Here is a 15,065-nt window from a genome sequence, read left to right as displayed (position 1 = left end):
ATCTATCCATTCATCCATTGTAGCATTTTACGCTGTGTGCCCACAATCAGGGTTTGCAGCGTTTTGGGCGCAGAGTGTTTTCCCTGCGTCCATAACGCTGCATTGTGCAGTAGAAGCACAGTGGCAGGATTTTTAGAAATCCCGTGCCCACTGTGTTTCTTTTCTCCGCAGCATAAACCGACCTGTGGCGCAGCTTCCCGAGCCTCAGCATGTCAATTTATGCTGCGGAGATGAGTGTTCTTTGCAGGTAGAATAAAACTAAAGTCCACAGCAGCCTGAACCCAAATCGTGGGCATGGGCAGCTGCGTTCTCCCGTGGACAACACTCACATTTCTGCAGGAGGCTGACACTGTGTACTAGACGCCGTGTCGCTGGATCATGGCCACATAGCCTAAAGGCTACTTTACACGCTGCGATATCGGTCCCGATATCGCTAGTGTGGGTACCCGCCCCCATCTGTTGTGCGACACGGGCAAATCGCTGCCCGTGCCGCACAACATCGCGCAGACGCATCACACATACTTACCTGCCCGGCGACGTCGCTGTGACCGGCGAACCGCCTCCTTTCTAAGGGGGCGGTCCGTGTGGCGTCACAGTGACGTCACTGAGCGGCCGCCCAATAGAAGCGGAGGGGCGGAGATGAGTGGCCGGAACATCCCGCCCACCTTCTTCCTTCCTCATAGCGGCCGGGAGGCAGGTAAGGAGAGGTTCCTCGTTCCTGCGGCGTCACACATAGCGATGTGTGCTGCCGCAGGAGCGACGAACTACATCGTTACTGCTGCAGTAACGATAATCGAGAATGGACCCCCATGTCACCGATGAGCGATTTTGCACGTTTTTGCAACGATGCAAAATCGCTCATCGGTGTCACACGCAGCAACATCGCTAATGCGGCCGGATGTGCGTCACCAATTCCGTGACCCTAACGACTCCGCATTAGCGATGTCGCAGCGTGTAAAGCCCCCTTAACAGTGAGAAATTTGTTGCTACAGCAACATTTTTGTGAAGTACCTGTGGATTCAAAATGCTTACTATACTCCTGAATAAAATCCTTGAGGGGTCCAGTTTCCAAAATGAGGTCACTTGTGGGGGGTTTCTGATGTATAGGTACCCAAGGGGCCCTGCTAATGTGACATGGTGCGCGCAATTTACTTCAACTTTTCCAAAATTCAAATGGTGCTCCTTCCATTCCAAGCCCTCCCATTTATCCAAACAAAGGTTTTTGGCCACATGTGGGGTATCCCTGCGCTCACAAGAAATTAGATAACAACCTGTGGGGTACACGTTTTGTTGTTGCCTCTTGAAAAAGTGAAAAATGTGTCGCTAAATCAACATTTTTGTGAAAAAAATGAAAATTTCAATATGGCAACCTAAGCTTATCAAATTCTGTGAAGTATTCGTGGATTCAAAATGCTCAATATACACCTAGATTAAAGCCTTGAGGGGTCTTATTTCCAGAATGGGGTCACTTGTGGGGGACCTCCACTGCTTAGGCACCTCAGGGGCTCTCCTAATGCAACATGGCGTCCGCTATTGATTCCAGCCAATTTTGCAGTCAAACTGCACTCCTTCTCTTCTGAGCCCTGTAGTGTGCCCAAACAGTTGATTTCCACCACATACAAGATATCAACAAACTCAGGAGAAATTGCGCAATAAATTTCATGGTGATTTATTTCCTGTTACCCTTGTGAAAAAAAAAGCTACCTGGTTGAAGTAACAATTTTGTGGTAAAATTTTATTTTTTTATTTTCATGGCTCAACGTTATAAACTTCTGTAAAGCACCTGGAGGTTCAGGGTACTCACCAAACATCAAGATAAATTCCTTGAGGGGCCTAGTTTCCAATATGGGGTCACTTGTGGTGTTTTTTTGCTGTTTACGTACCTTAGGGGTCCTCCAAATGCGACATGGTGCCTGCAATCTATTTCAGCCAAATTTGCTTTCCAAAATTCAAATATTGCTCCTTCTGTTCCGAGCCCTCCCATTTGTCCAAACAAAGGTTTCTGACCACATGTGGGGTATTGGCGCGTTCATAAGAAAGTGGGTAACAAGTTTTGGGGTTCATTTTGTTGTGTTATTTCTTCTAAAAGTGAATAAATTTGGGGTAGAGCAACATTTTAGGTAAAATTTTATTTTTTGCTTTTTTTCATTCCACTTTGCTTTAGTTCCTGTGAAGCACCTGAAGGGTTAATAAACTTCTTGGATGTGGTTTTGAGTACTTTGAGGGGTGCTGTTTTGAGAATGGTGTCACTTTTAGGTATTTTCTGTCACTTAGGCCTCTCAAAGTCACTTCAAATGTGATGTGGTCCCTAAAAAAATGGTTTTGTGAATTTTGTTGAAAAAATGGGAAATTGCTGATGAACTTTGACCCCTTCTAACTTCCTAACCCCAAAACATTTTGTTTCAGAAATTGCGCTAATGTAAAGTAGACATGTGGGAAATGTTATTTATTAACTGTTTTGTGTGACATAACTCTCTGGGTTAAGGGCATAAAAATTAAAAGTTTGAAAATTGCAAAATTTTCAAAATTTTCATCAAATTTCCGATTTTTTCACAAATAAAAGCAAAAAATATCGTTCTAAATTTATAACTATCATGAAGTACAATATGTCACGAAAAAACAATGTCAGAATCACCGGGATCCGTTGAAGCGTTCCAGAGTTATGACCTCATAAAGTGACACTGGTCAGAATTGCAAAAAATGGCCTGGGCATTAAGGACAAAACTGGCTTCGTCCTTAAGGGGTTAAAAAAGATTGATACCACCGTATCACACGCCAGACCCAGACGTGAGGTCAAAGTGACTCCCTCTGCCTCATTACAGTGAATTTTCCGTTGGAAGTTTTGTCTGAATCACATTTTTCAGAGATTTACACGTAATTGCAGAGCGCAGGATAAATGTGAGCCACGCCGTACTGCTATATTATTAAACAAATCAACAGCAGTTGAAGAATTAGCTTTATTTATATTTTACACCGTTCACCGTACGGTATAAGAGATTAGGCGGCTTTATTCCTCCGGTCACTACGATTACAGCGATACCAGGTTTATGTCCTTTCTTTCTAGGTTTGGCGATTACCACACTAAAAACGCTATTTTAGCAAATAAAAGTTGTTTTGCATCACTGAAGGTTGAAAACTGCCACCCTTTTTGACCACATAATTTTTGATCGCTTTCTATTTTTCTTTATGTGAGACAGAATCAAGAAGAAACTGCAATTTAGGATTTTTTTTTTTATTTTATTTTTTCACGCCGTTCACCGTGCTATAAAAGTAATGACAGTTTTATTCTTCACGTCGGTACGATTACAGCCATACTATTTTTATTTTAGCTTTTTTTTATTCTTTTTTTTAATGTTTTGCCGCTTTTACACCATAAAAACTATCTTATGGAAAAAAAAAAAGTTTTTTTGCATTGCTGTCTTCTGAGAGCTATAGCTTTTTTCAATATTTTTTTTGCTGACTGAGCTGTATGGGGGCTTGTGTTTTGCGGGACAAGATGACATTTTCAGTGGTACCATTTTTATATATATGACCATATATGACCTTTTGATTGTGTTTAATTCCACTTTTTTTATCAGCTGTTTGATAAAAAGACAGTTTTTGCTACTTTTTTTTTCGTTTTTACCTTGTTCACTGAAGGGGTTAAGTAGTGTTGACAGTTTCTTTTTTTTATTTTTTTTTGTTGTTTTTTTTTACTTAGTCCCTATATGGGAAATTACTTTTTGCTGCCCTGATCGCAGGTATTGTAATGCTCGATCATTGCAATAGAGTACAGCAGTCAGTGCAGCACCGACAGAAGCTCTTGGCATGACCCGAGATGCTTTCCCAGAGGTTGTTTTGACTACCTTGAGTCACCGTCGCAATGATCAGGCCCTCCCCATTACATCACGGGGGGGACTGATCGGAGAGGACTGTGAGATCTCTCCCAATCTCCTAACTGCCATGATCTATTTCAATTGTGGAATTTAAGGGGTTAAACAGCTGGGGACGACTCTGGGACCGTTCCTGCCTGTGAGAGTCAGGGCTCAGCAGTGATTGTGGGGGTACAGCGCTTTGCCCCCCACAATCACCAGTATGTACTGAGTACGTTCTTGGTCAGGAAGGGGTTATCACATCAATTTATGAAGCTTTTTACTGTGAAGCATTTTTCCACTCCTGCCTAAAACTTTTGCACAGCGCTGTTATACTTTGTATTGGGAAGAAAAATGTCATTGATTGAGATGATGCCAATAATATAGTTATTGATTTATTCTTTCATTATGTCAACAAAAAAAAAAAGTCTTTGTAAGGAAAAAAATGTAGTACAAGATAGAGGGAGTGGGGGATTGTCGTTCATTAAGGGGTAATAGGACTCCCCGGTTTGGGAAACAGATGGACATTTGTCCATCTTTAAAATTATGTCCAAATCAGGTTGAGGTGATCAGTCCTACCCGGCCGAAACGAAAACAAACCTCTATGAAGGAGAAGGTGACTCGTAACTGCAGAGACTTCCATTACACTGATGTTGAGGTGTTTGATTTCTCCATCTTTCGGCCATATTGTCCTCACGTGTTACACTTGGTCTATCAGGGGGAAGATCTGACTATTATTAAAGTGGAGGTTAAAGAAGAATCTGAGGAGGTGACGATCGATGCCCCGAGTGTGACCGGAGTGGAAGAGGAGATTAGTGCGGATGATTCCACAGGTGTGTAACGCTGCGGTTTGGTAAGGTGGGTTCCTACATGTGGAAAATTGCTGAACCCACAACTAATGGCCTAATAAAGCCCCAAGGCACGGAGTAATGCTGGAGCTACCGGAGCCGTGACCTGACAGAGCCAGGAATATATGAAGGGCAGGATGGAAGTAGACTATTCAATGCCCATGACTAGCGGCTGGTAAGGCGGTAATCACACCTGCAGCACGGCCAAAGAAAGGATTCAGCAGGAATAGAAAGTGAAGGCTCGTCCTCCTCCTGCCGAATCTACTTCTGACCGTGGCTCTAAAAATGTATAAAATTGTGTTTCCAGCGTTAGCAGTGCAAGCCCCGGCCATTCCCCCGCTGCTGACCGGTCACACTTTCAGGTCTTTTTCATACACACATGATCATAATTGTTGGTTCCCCTCGTCCCTCGTTTAATGAAAGAAAACCCCACAATGTTCGCAGAAATAACTTGAATCTGACAAAAGTAATAAAAAATCTATGAAAATGTACAATGAAGGTAAGACATTGCTGCTTTTCTGCTTCCATAGATTTTTTTTTAAAAATGAAACTCTTGAAATCGTCCTGGACAGAAATGATGGCACCTTCCTTCCCTCCCTAACTTAATATTTTGTGGCACAACCTTTTGAGGCAATCACTGCAATCCATCGATTCCTGTAACTATTAATGAGACTTCTGCGCCTCTCGACAGGTATTTTGGCCGCTCCTCAAGAGTAAACTGCTCCTTGTGTCTGGTGTGTGAAGGTCGCCTTCTCCAGACGTTTCAGGTCTTTCCAAAGAAGCTCAATAGGATTTAGGTCCGGGCTCATAGAAGCCACTTCAGAATAGTGCAATGTTTTCCTCTTAGCCATTCTTGGGTGTTTATAGCTGTGTTTTGGGTCATTATCCTGTTGCCACACGCATGACCTGCGACTGAGACCAAGCTTTCTGACACTGGGCAGCACATTTCTCTCTAGAATCCCTTGATAGTCTTGAGATTTCATTGTACCCTGCACAGATTCGAGACACCCTGTGCCAGATGCAGCAAAGCAGCCCCAGAATATAACAGCCGCCTCCATGTTTCACAGTAGGGACAGTGTTCTTTTCTTGATATGCTTCATTTTTCCATCTGTAAACATAGAACTGATGTGCATTGCCAAAAAGTTCCATTTGTGTCTCATCTGTCCATAGGACATTCTCCCGGAAACTTTGTGGCTTGTCAACATATAGTTTGGCAAATTCCAGTCTCGCTTTTTTATGATTTTCTTTTTCAACAATGATGTCCTCCTTGGTCGTCTCCCATGAAGTCCACTTTGGCTCAAACAACAACGGATGGTGCGATCTGACACTGATGTTCCTTGAGCTTGAAGTTCACCTATAATCTCTTTAGACGTTTTTTTGGGTCTTTTGTTACCATTCGTATTATCCGTCTCTTTTTTATTTGTCATCAATTCTCCTCATGCGGCCACGTCCAGGGAGGTTGATTACAGTCCCATGGATCTTACATTTCTGAATAAAATGTGCAACTGTAGTCACAGGAACATCAAGCTGTTTGGAGATGGTCTTATAACCTTTACCTTTATCATGCTTATCTATAATTTTCTTTCTAATCTCCTGAGACAACTCTTTCCTTTGCTTCCTCTGGTCCATGTTGAGTGTGCTACACACCATGTCACCAAACAGCACAGTCAGTATCTGTAGCCCTATATACAGGCCACTGACTGATTACAAGATTGTAGACGCCTGTGATGCTAATTAGTGGACACACCTTGATGTAACAAGTCCCTTTTGTCACATTATTTTCATGGGTACCATCATTTCTGTCCAGGCCGGTTTCATGAGTGGAATCAGAAAAGCAGCAATGTCTGACCTTCATTTGTCTCTCCAGTAAAGGAGACAAACTCTAGCACAGCGCCACCTATTGGAAGTAGCGATCCTAAAAGTCTTCATTTGTTCATTTTCATAGATTTGTTATTTATTATTTTGTCAAGTTATTTCTGTGACCATTGTGGGTTTTTCCTTCATTAAACGAGGGGTACCAACAATTTTGACCACGTGTGTACATGCGGATTAAATGATTAGATGAATTATCTTATTTCTCTTAGAACAATATTTTATTAACCCCAGTTAGAAGGGAAATGTTGCATTCTGGGTGTAGAGCGGTCTGGGTCTCCTATGATCGGTCCGCTCCTGCTCCCTCACTATACCCAGCGATCACCTGACTGCGGTGTATGGAGGAGGAGGACGTGCTGTCATATATAGTGTATACAGCAGTGGAGCAGGCACAGGCGGTGGTCTCCGGCTATCTCTGACACCCATATCCTCCGCTCCTGCTCCCTCACTATACCCAGCGATCACCTGACTGCGGTGTATGGAGGAGGACGTGCTGTCATATATAGTGCATACAGCAGTGGAGCAGGCACAGGCGGTGGGGTCTCCTGCTATCTCTGACACCCATATCCTCCGCTCCTGCTCCCTCACTATACCCAGCGATCACCTGACTGCGGTGTATGGAGGAGGAGGACGTGCTGTCATATATAGTGTATACAGCAGTGGAGCAGGCACAGGCGGTGGTCTCCGGCTATCTCTGACACCCATATCCTCCGCTCCTGCTCCCTCACTATACCCAGCGATCACCTGACTGCGGTGTATGGAGGAGGAGGACGTGCTGTCATATATAGTGTATACAGCAGTGGAGCAGGCACAGGCGGTGGGGTCTCCTGCTATCTCTGACACCCATATCCTCCGCTCCTGCTCCCTCACTATACCCAGCGATCACCTGACTGCGGTGTATGGAGGAGGAGGACGTGCTGTCATATATAGTGTATACAGCAGTGGAGCAGGCACAGGCGGTGGTCTCCGGCTATCTCTGACACCCATATCCCCCGCTCCTGCTCCCTCACTATACCCAGCGATCACCTGACTGCGGTGTATGGAGGAGGAGGACGTGCTGTCATATATAGTGTATACAGCAGTGGAGCAGGCACAGGCGGTGGGGTCTCCGGCTATCTCTGACACCCATATCCCCCGCTCCTGCTCCCTCACTATACCCAGCGATCACCTGACTGCGGTGTATGGAGGAGGAGGACGTGCCGTCATATATAGTGTATACAGCAGAGGAGCAGGCACAGGCGGTGGGGTCTCCTGCTATCTCTGACACCCATATCCCCCGCTCCTGCTCCCTCACTATACCCAGCGATCACCTGACTGCGGTGTATGGAGGAGGAGGACGTGCTGTCATATATAGTGTATACAGCAGTGAGCAGGCACAGGCGGTGGGGTCTCCTGCTATCTCTGACACCCCTATCCTCCGCTCCTGCTCCCTCACTATACCCAGCGATCACCTGACTGCGGTGTATGGAGGAGGAGGACGTGCTGTCATATATAGTGTATACAGCAGTGGAGCAGGCACAGGCGGTGGGGTCTCCTGCTATCTCTGACACCCATATCCCCCGCTCCTGCTCCCTCACTATACCCAGCGATCACCTGACTGCGGTGTATGGAGGAGGAGGACGTGCTGTCATATATAGTGTATACAGCAGTGGAGCAGGCACAGGCGGTGGTGTCTCCTGCTATCTCTGACACCCATATCCCCCGCTCCTGCTCCCTCACTATACCCAGCGATCACCTGACTGCGGTGTATGGAGGAGGAGGACGTGCCGTCATATATAGTGTATACAGCAGAGGAGCAGGCACAGGCGGTGGGGTCTCCTGCTATCTCTGACACCCATATCCCCCGCTCCTGCTCCCTCACTATACCCAGCGATCACCTGACTGCGGTGTATGGAGGAGGAGGACGTGCTGTCATATATAGTGTATACAGCAGTGGAGCAGGCACAGGCGGTGGGGTCTCCTGCTATCTCTGACACCCATATCCTCCGCTCCTGCTCCCTCACTATACCCAGCGATCACCTGACTGCGGTGTATGGAGGAGGAGGACGTGCCGTCATATATAGTGTATACAGCAGTGGAGCAGGCACAGGCGGTGGGGTCTCCGGCTATCTCTGACACCCATATCCCCCGCTCCTGCTCCCTCACTATACCCAGCGATCACCTGACTGCGGTGTATGGAGGAGGAGGACGTGCTGTCATATATAGTGTATACAGCAGTGGAGCAGGCACAGGCGGTGGGGTCTCCTGCTATCTCTGACACTCATATCCCCCGCTCCTGCTCCCTCACTATACCCAGCGATCACCTGACTGCGGTGTATGGAGGAGGAGGACGTGCTGTCATATATAGTGTATACAGCAGTGGAGCAGGCACAGGCGGTGGGGTCTCCTGCTATCTCTGACACCCATATCCTCCGCTCCTGCTCCCTCACTATACCCAGCGATCACCTGACTGCGGTGTATGGAGGAGGAGGACGTGCCGTCATATATAGTGTATACAGCAGTGGAGCAGGCACAGGCGGTGGAGTCTCCTGCTATCTCTGACACCCATATCCCCCGCTCCTGCTCCCTCACTATACCCAGCGATCACCTGACTGCGGTGTATGGAGGAGGAGGACGTGCTGTCATATATAGTGTATACAGCAGTGGAGCAGGCACAGGCGGTGGGGTCTCCTGCTATCTCTGACACCCATATCCCCCGCTCCTGCTCCCTCACTATACCCAGCGATCACCTGACTGCGGTGTATGGAGGAGGAGGACGTGCCGTTATATATAGTGTATACAGCAGTGGAGCAGGCACAGGCGGTGGGGTCTCCTGCTATCTCTGACACCCATATCCTCCGCTCCTGCTCCCTCACTATACCCAGCGATCACCTGACTGCGGTGTATGGAGGAGGAGGACGTGCCGTTATATATAGTGTATACAGCAGTGGAGCAGGCACAGGCGGTGGGGTCTCCTGCTATCTCTGACACCCATATCCTCCGCTCCCTCACTATACCCAGCGATCACCTGACTGCGGTGTATGGAGGAGGAGGACGTGCCGTCATATATAGTGTATACAGCAGTGGAGCAGGCACAGGCGGTGGGGTCTCCTGCTATCTCTGACACCTATATCCCCCGCTCCTGCTCCCTCACTATACCCAGCGATCACCTGACTGCGGTGTATGGAGGAGGAGGACGTGCTGTCATATATAGTGTATACAGCAGTGGAGCAGGCACAGGCGGTGGGGTCTCCTGCTATCTCTGACACCCATATCCTCCGCTCCTGCTCCCTCACTATACCCAGCGATCACCTGACTGCGGTGTATGGAGGAGGAGGACGTGCTGTCATATATAGTGTATACAGCAGTGGAGCAGGCACAGGCGGTGGGGTCTCCTGCTATCTCTGACACCCATATCCTCCGCTCCTGCTCCCTCACTATACCCAGCGATCACCTGACTGCGGTGTATGGAGGAGGAGGACGTGCCGTCATATATAGTGTATACAGCAGTGGAGCAGGCACAGGCGGTGGGGTCTCCGGCTATCTCTGACACCCATATCCTCCGCTCCTGCTCCCTCACTATACCCAGCGATCACCTGACTGCGGTGTATGGAGGAGGAGTACGTGCTGTCATATATAGTGTATACAGCAGTGGAGCAGGCACAGGCGGTGGGGTCTCCGGCTATCTCTGACACCCATATCCCCCGCTCCTGCTCCCTCACTATACCCAGTGATCACCTGACTGCGGTGTATGGAGGAGGAGGACGTGCTGTCATATATAGTGTATACAGCAGTGGAGCGGGCACAGGCGGTGGTCTCCGGCTATCTCTGACACCCATATCCCCCGCTCCTGCTCCCTCACTATACCCAGCGATCACCTGACTGCGGTGTATGGAGGAGGAGGACGTGCTGTCATATATAGTGTATACAGCAGAGGAGCAGGCACAGGCGGTGGGGTCTCCGGCTATCTCTGACACCCATATCCTCCGCTCCTGCTCCCTCACTATACCCAGCGATCACCTGACTGCGGTGTATGGAGGAGGAGGACGTGCTGTCATATATAGTGTATACAGCAGTGGAGCAGGCACAGGCGGTGGGGTCTCCGGCTATCTCTGACACCCATATCCCCCGCTCCTGCTCCCTCACTATACCCAGTGATCACCTGACTGCGGTGTATGGAGGAGGAGGACGTGCTGTCATATATAGTGTATACAGCAGTGGAGCGGGCACAGGCGGTGGTCTCCGGCTATCTCTGACACCCATATCCCCCGCTCCTGCTCCCTCACTATACCCAGCGATCACCTGACTGCGGTGTATGGAGGAGGAGGACGTGCTGTCATATATAGTGTATACAGCAGAGGAGCAGGCACAGGCGGTGGGGTCTCCGGCTATCTCTGACACCCATATCCTCCGCTCCTGCTCCCTCACTATACCCAGCGATCACCTGACTGCGGTGTATGGAGGAGGAGGACGTGCTGTCATATATAGTGTATACAGCAGTGGAGCAGGCACAGGCGGTGGGGTCTCCTGCTATCTCTGACACCCATATCCTCCGCTCCTGCTCCCTCACTATACCCAGCGATCACCTGACTGCGGTGTATGGAGGAGGAGGACGTGCTGTCATATATAGTGTATACAGCAGTGGAGCAGGCACAGGCGGTGGGGTCTCCTGCTATCTCTGACACCCATATCCCCCGCTCCTGCTCCCTCACTATACCCAGCGATCACCTGACTGCGGTGTATGGAGGAGGAGGACGTGCTGTCATATATAGTGTATACAGCAGTGGAGCGGGCACAGGCGGTGGGGTCTCCTGCTATCTCTGACACCCATATCCTCCGCTCCTGCTCCCTCACTATACCCAGCGATCACCTGACTGCGGTGTATGGAGGAGGAGGACGTGCTGTCATATATAGTGTATACAGCAGTGGAGCAGGCACAGGCGGTGGTCTCCGGCTATCTCTGACACCCATATCCTCCGCTCCTGCTCCCTCACTATACCCAGCGATCACCTGACTGCGGTGTATGGAGGAGGAGGACGTGCTGTCATATATAGTGTATACAGCAGAGGAGCAGGCACAGGCGGTGGGGTCTCCTGCTATCTCTGACACCCATATCCCCCGCTCCTGCTCCCTCACTATACCCAGCGATCACCTGACTGCGGTGTATGGAGGAGGAGGACGTGCTGTCATATATAGTGTATACAGCAGTGGAGCGGGCACAGGCGGTGGTCTCCGGCTATCTCTGACACCCATATCCTCCGCTCCTGCTCCCTCACTATACCCAGCGATCACCTGACTGCAGTGTATGGAGGAGGAGGACGTGCCGTCATATATACTGTATACAGCAGTGGAGCAGGCACGGGCGGTGGGGTCTCCGGCTATCTCTGACACCCATATCCCCCGCTCCTGCTCCCTCACTATACCCAGCGATCACCTGACTGCGGTGTATGGAGGAGGAGGACGTGCTGTCATATATACTGTATACAGCAGTGGAGCAGGCACAGGCGGTGGGGTCTCCTGCTATCTCTGACACCCATATCCTCCGCTCCTGCTCCCTCACTATACCCAGCGATCACCTGACTGCGGTGTATGGAGGAGGAGGACGTGCTGTCATATATAGTGTATACAGCAGAGGAGCAGGCACAGGCGGTGGGGTCTCCTGCTATCTCTGACACCCATATCCCCCGCTCCTGCTCCCTCACTATACCCAGCGATCACCTGACTGCGGTGTATGGAGGAGGAGGACGTGCTGTCATATATAGTGTATACAGCAGTGGAGCAGGCACAGGCGGTGGGGTCTCCGGCTATCTCTGACACCCATATCCTCCGCTCCTGCTCCCTCACTATACCCAGCGATCACCTGACTGCGGTGTATGGAGGAGGAGGACGTGCTGTCATATATAGTGTATACAGCAGTGGAGCAGGCACAGGCGGTGGTCTCCGGCTATCTCTGACACCCATATCCTCCGCTCCTGCTCCCTCACTATACCCAGCGATCCCCTGACTGCGGTGTATGGAGGAGGAGGACGTGCTGTCATATATAGTGTATACAGCAGTGGAGCAGGCACAGGCGGTGGGGTCTCCTGCTATCTCTGACACCCATATCCTCCGCTCCTGCTCCCTCACTATACCCAGCGATCACCTGACTGCGGTGTATGGAGGAGGAGGACGTGCTGTCATATATAGTGTATACAGCAGTGGAGCAGGCACAGGCGGTGGGGTCTCCTGCTATCTCTGACACCCATATCCTCCGCTCCTGCTCCCTCACTATACCCAGCGATCACCTGACTGCGGTGTATGGAGAAGGAGGACGTGCTGTCATATATAGTGTATACAGCAGTGGAGCAGGCACAGGCGGTGGGGTCTCCTGCTATCTCTGACACCCATATCCCCCGCTCCTGCTCCCTCACTATACCCAGCGATCACCTGACTGCGGTGTATGGAGGAGGAGGACGTGCTGTCATATATAGTGTATACAGCAGTGGAGCAGGCACAGGCGGTGGTCTCCGGCTATCTCTGACACCCATATCCCCCGCTCCTGCTCCCTCACTATACCCAGCGATCACCTGACTGCGGTGTATGGAGGAGGAGGACGTGCTGTCATATATAGTGTATACAGCAGTGGAGCAGGCACAGGCGGTGGGGTCTCCGGCTATCTCTGACACCCATATCCCCCGCTCCTGCTCCCTCACTATACCCAGCGATCACCTGACTGCGGTGTATGGAGGAGGAGGACGTGCCGTCATATATAGTGTATACAGCAGAGGAGCAGGCACAGGCGGTGGGGTCTCCTGCTATCTCTGACACCCATATCCCCCGCTCCTGCTCCCTCACTATACCCAGCGATCACCTGACTGCGGTGTATGGAGGAGGAGGACGTGCTGTCATATATAGTGTATACAGCAGTGAGCAGGCACAGGCGGTGGGGTCTCCTGCTATCTCTGACACCCCTATCCTCCGCTCCTGCTCCCTCACTATACCCAGCGATCACCTGACTGCGGTGTATGGAGGAGGAGGACGTGCTGTCATATATAGTGTATACAGCAGTGGAGCAGGCACAGGCGGTGGGGTCTCCTGCTATCTCTGACACCCATATCCCCCGCTCCTGCTCCCTCACTATACCCAGCGATCACCTGACTGCGGTGTATGGAGGAGGAGGACGTGCTGTCATATATAGTGTATACAGCAGTGGAGCAGGCACAGGCGGTGGTGTCTCCTGCTATCTCTGACACCCATATCCCCCGCTCCTGCTCCCTCACTATACCCAGCGATCACCTGACTGCGGTGTATGGAGGAGGAGGACGTGCCGTCATATATAGTGTATACAGCAGAGGAGCAGGCACAGGCGGTGGGGTCTCCTGCTATCTCTGACACCCATATCCTCCGCTCCTGCTCCCTCACTATACCCAGCGATCACCTGACTGCGGTGTATGGAGGAGGAGGACGTGCCGTCATATATAGTGTATACAGCAGTGGAGCAGGCACAGGCGGTGGGGTCTCCGGCTATCTCTGACACCCATATCCCCCGCTCCTGCTCCCTCACTATACCCAGCGATCACCTGACTGCGGTGTATGGAGGAGGAGGACGTGCTGTCATATATAGTGTATACAGCAGTGGAGCAGGCACAGGCGGTGGGGTCTCCTGCTATCTCTGACACTCATATCCCCCGCTCCTGCTCCCTCACTATACCCAGCGATCACCTGACTGCGGTGTATGGAGGAGGAGGACGTGCTGTCATATATAGTGTATACAGCAGTGGAGCAGGCACAGGCGGTGGGGTCTCCTGCTATCTCTGACACCCATATCCTCCGCTCCTGCTCCCTCACTATACCCAGCGATCACCTGACTGCGGTGTATGGAGGAGGAGGACGTGCCGTCATATATAGTGTATACAGCAGTGGAGCAGGCACAGGCGGTGGAGTCTCCTGCTATCTCTGACACCCATATCCCCCGCTCCTGCTCCCTCACTATACCCAGCGATCACCTGACTGCGGTGTATGGAGGAGGAGGACGTGCTGTCATATATAGTGTATACAGCAGTGGAGCAGGCACAGGCGGTGGGGTCTCCTGCTATCTCTGACACCCATATCCTCCGCTCCTGCTCCCTCACTATACCCAGCGATCACCTGACTGCGGTGTATGGAGGAGGAGGACGTGCCGTTATATATAGTGTATACAGCAGTGGAGCAGGCACAGGCGGTGGGGTCTCCTGCTATCTCTGACACCCATATCCTCCGCTCCCTCACTATACCCAGCGATCACCTGACTGCGGTGTATGGAGGAGGAGGACGTGCCGTCATATATAGTGTATACAGCAGTGGAGCAGGCACAGGCGGTGGGGTCTCCTGCTATCTCTGACACCTATATCCCCCGCTCCTGCTCCCTCACTATACCCAGCGATCACCTGACTGCGGTGTATGGAGGAGGAGGACGTGCTGTCATATATAGTGTATACAGCAGTGGAGCAGGCACAGGCGGTGGGGTCTCCTGCTATCTCTGACACCCATATCCTCC

At 50.3% G+C, this 15,065-nt stretch overlaps 1 protein-coding gene and 1 long non-coding RNA gene across 2 annotated transcripts in view; both read left to right on the top strand.

The window, feature by feature from the left end:
* The window catches only part of LOC142316926 (uncharacterized), a 215,223-nt gene that overhangs the window by 26,476 nt on the left and 173,682 nt on the right, over positions 1-15,065 (top strand). The window lies entirely within an intron of this gene.
* GVQW3 (GVQW motif containing 3) overlaps positions 1-15,065 on the top strand; it is an 87,675-nt gene that overhangs the window by 19,399 nt on the left and 53,211 nt on the right. Inside the window, exon 2 of the mRNA XM_075316001.1 lies at positions 4,570-4,684. The gene's annotated coding sequence lies outside the window, so the exon portion shown is untranslated. The remainder of the gene's footprint in view (positions 1-4,569; positions 4,685-15,065) is intronic.

This window comes from Anomaloglossus baeobatrachus, chromosome 6, assembly GCF_048569485.1.
Source record: "Anomaloglossus baeobatrachus isolate aAnoBae1 chromosome 6, aAnoBae1.hap1, whole genome shotgun sequence".
Taxonomy (NCBI): domain Eukaryota; kingdom Metazoa; phylum Chordata; class Amphibia; order Anura; family Aromobatidae; genus Anomaloglossus; species Anomaloglossus baeobatrachus.
This window is presented reverse-complemented; position numbering and strand designations above follow the sequence as displayed.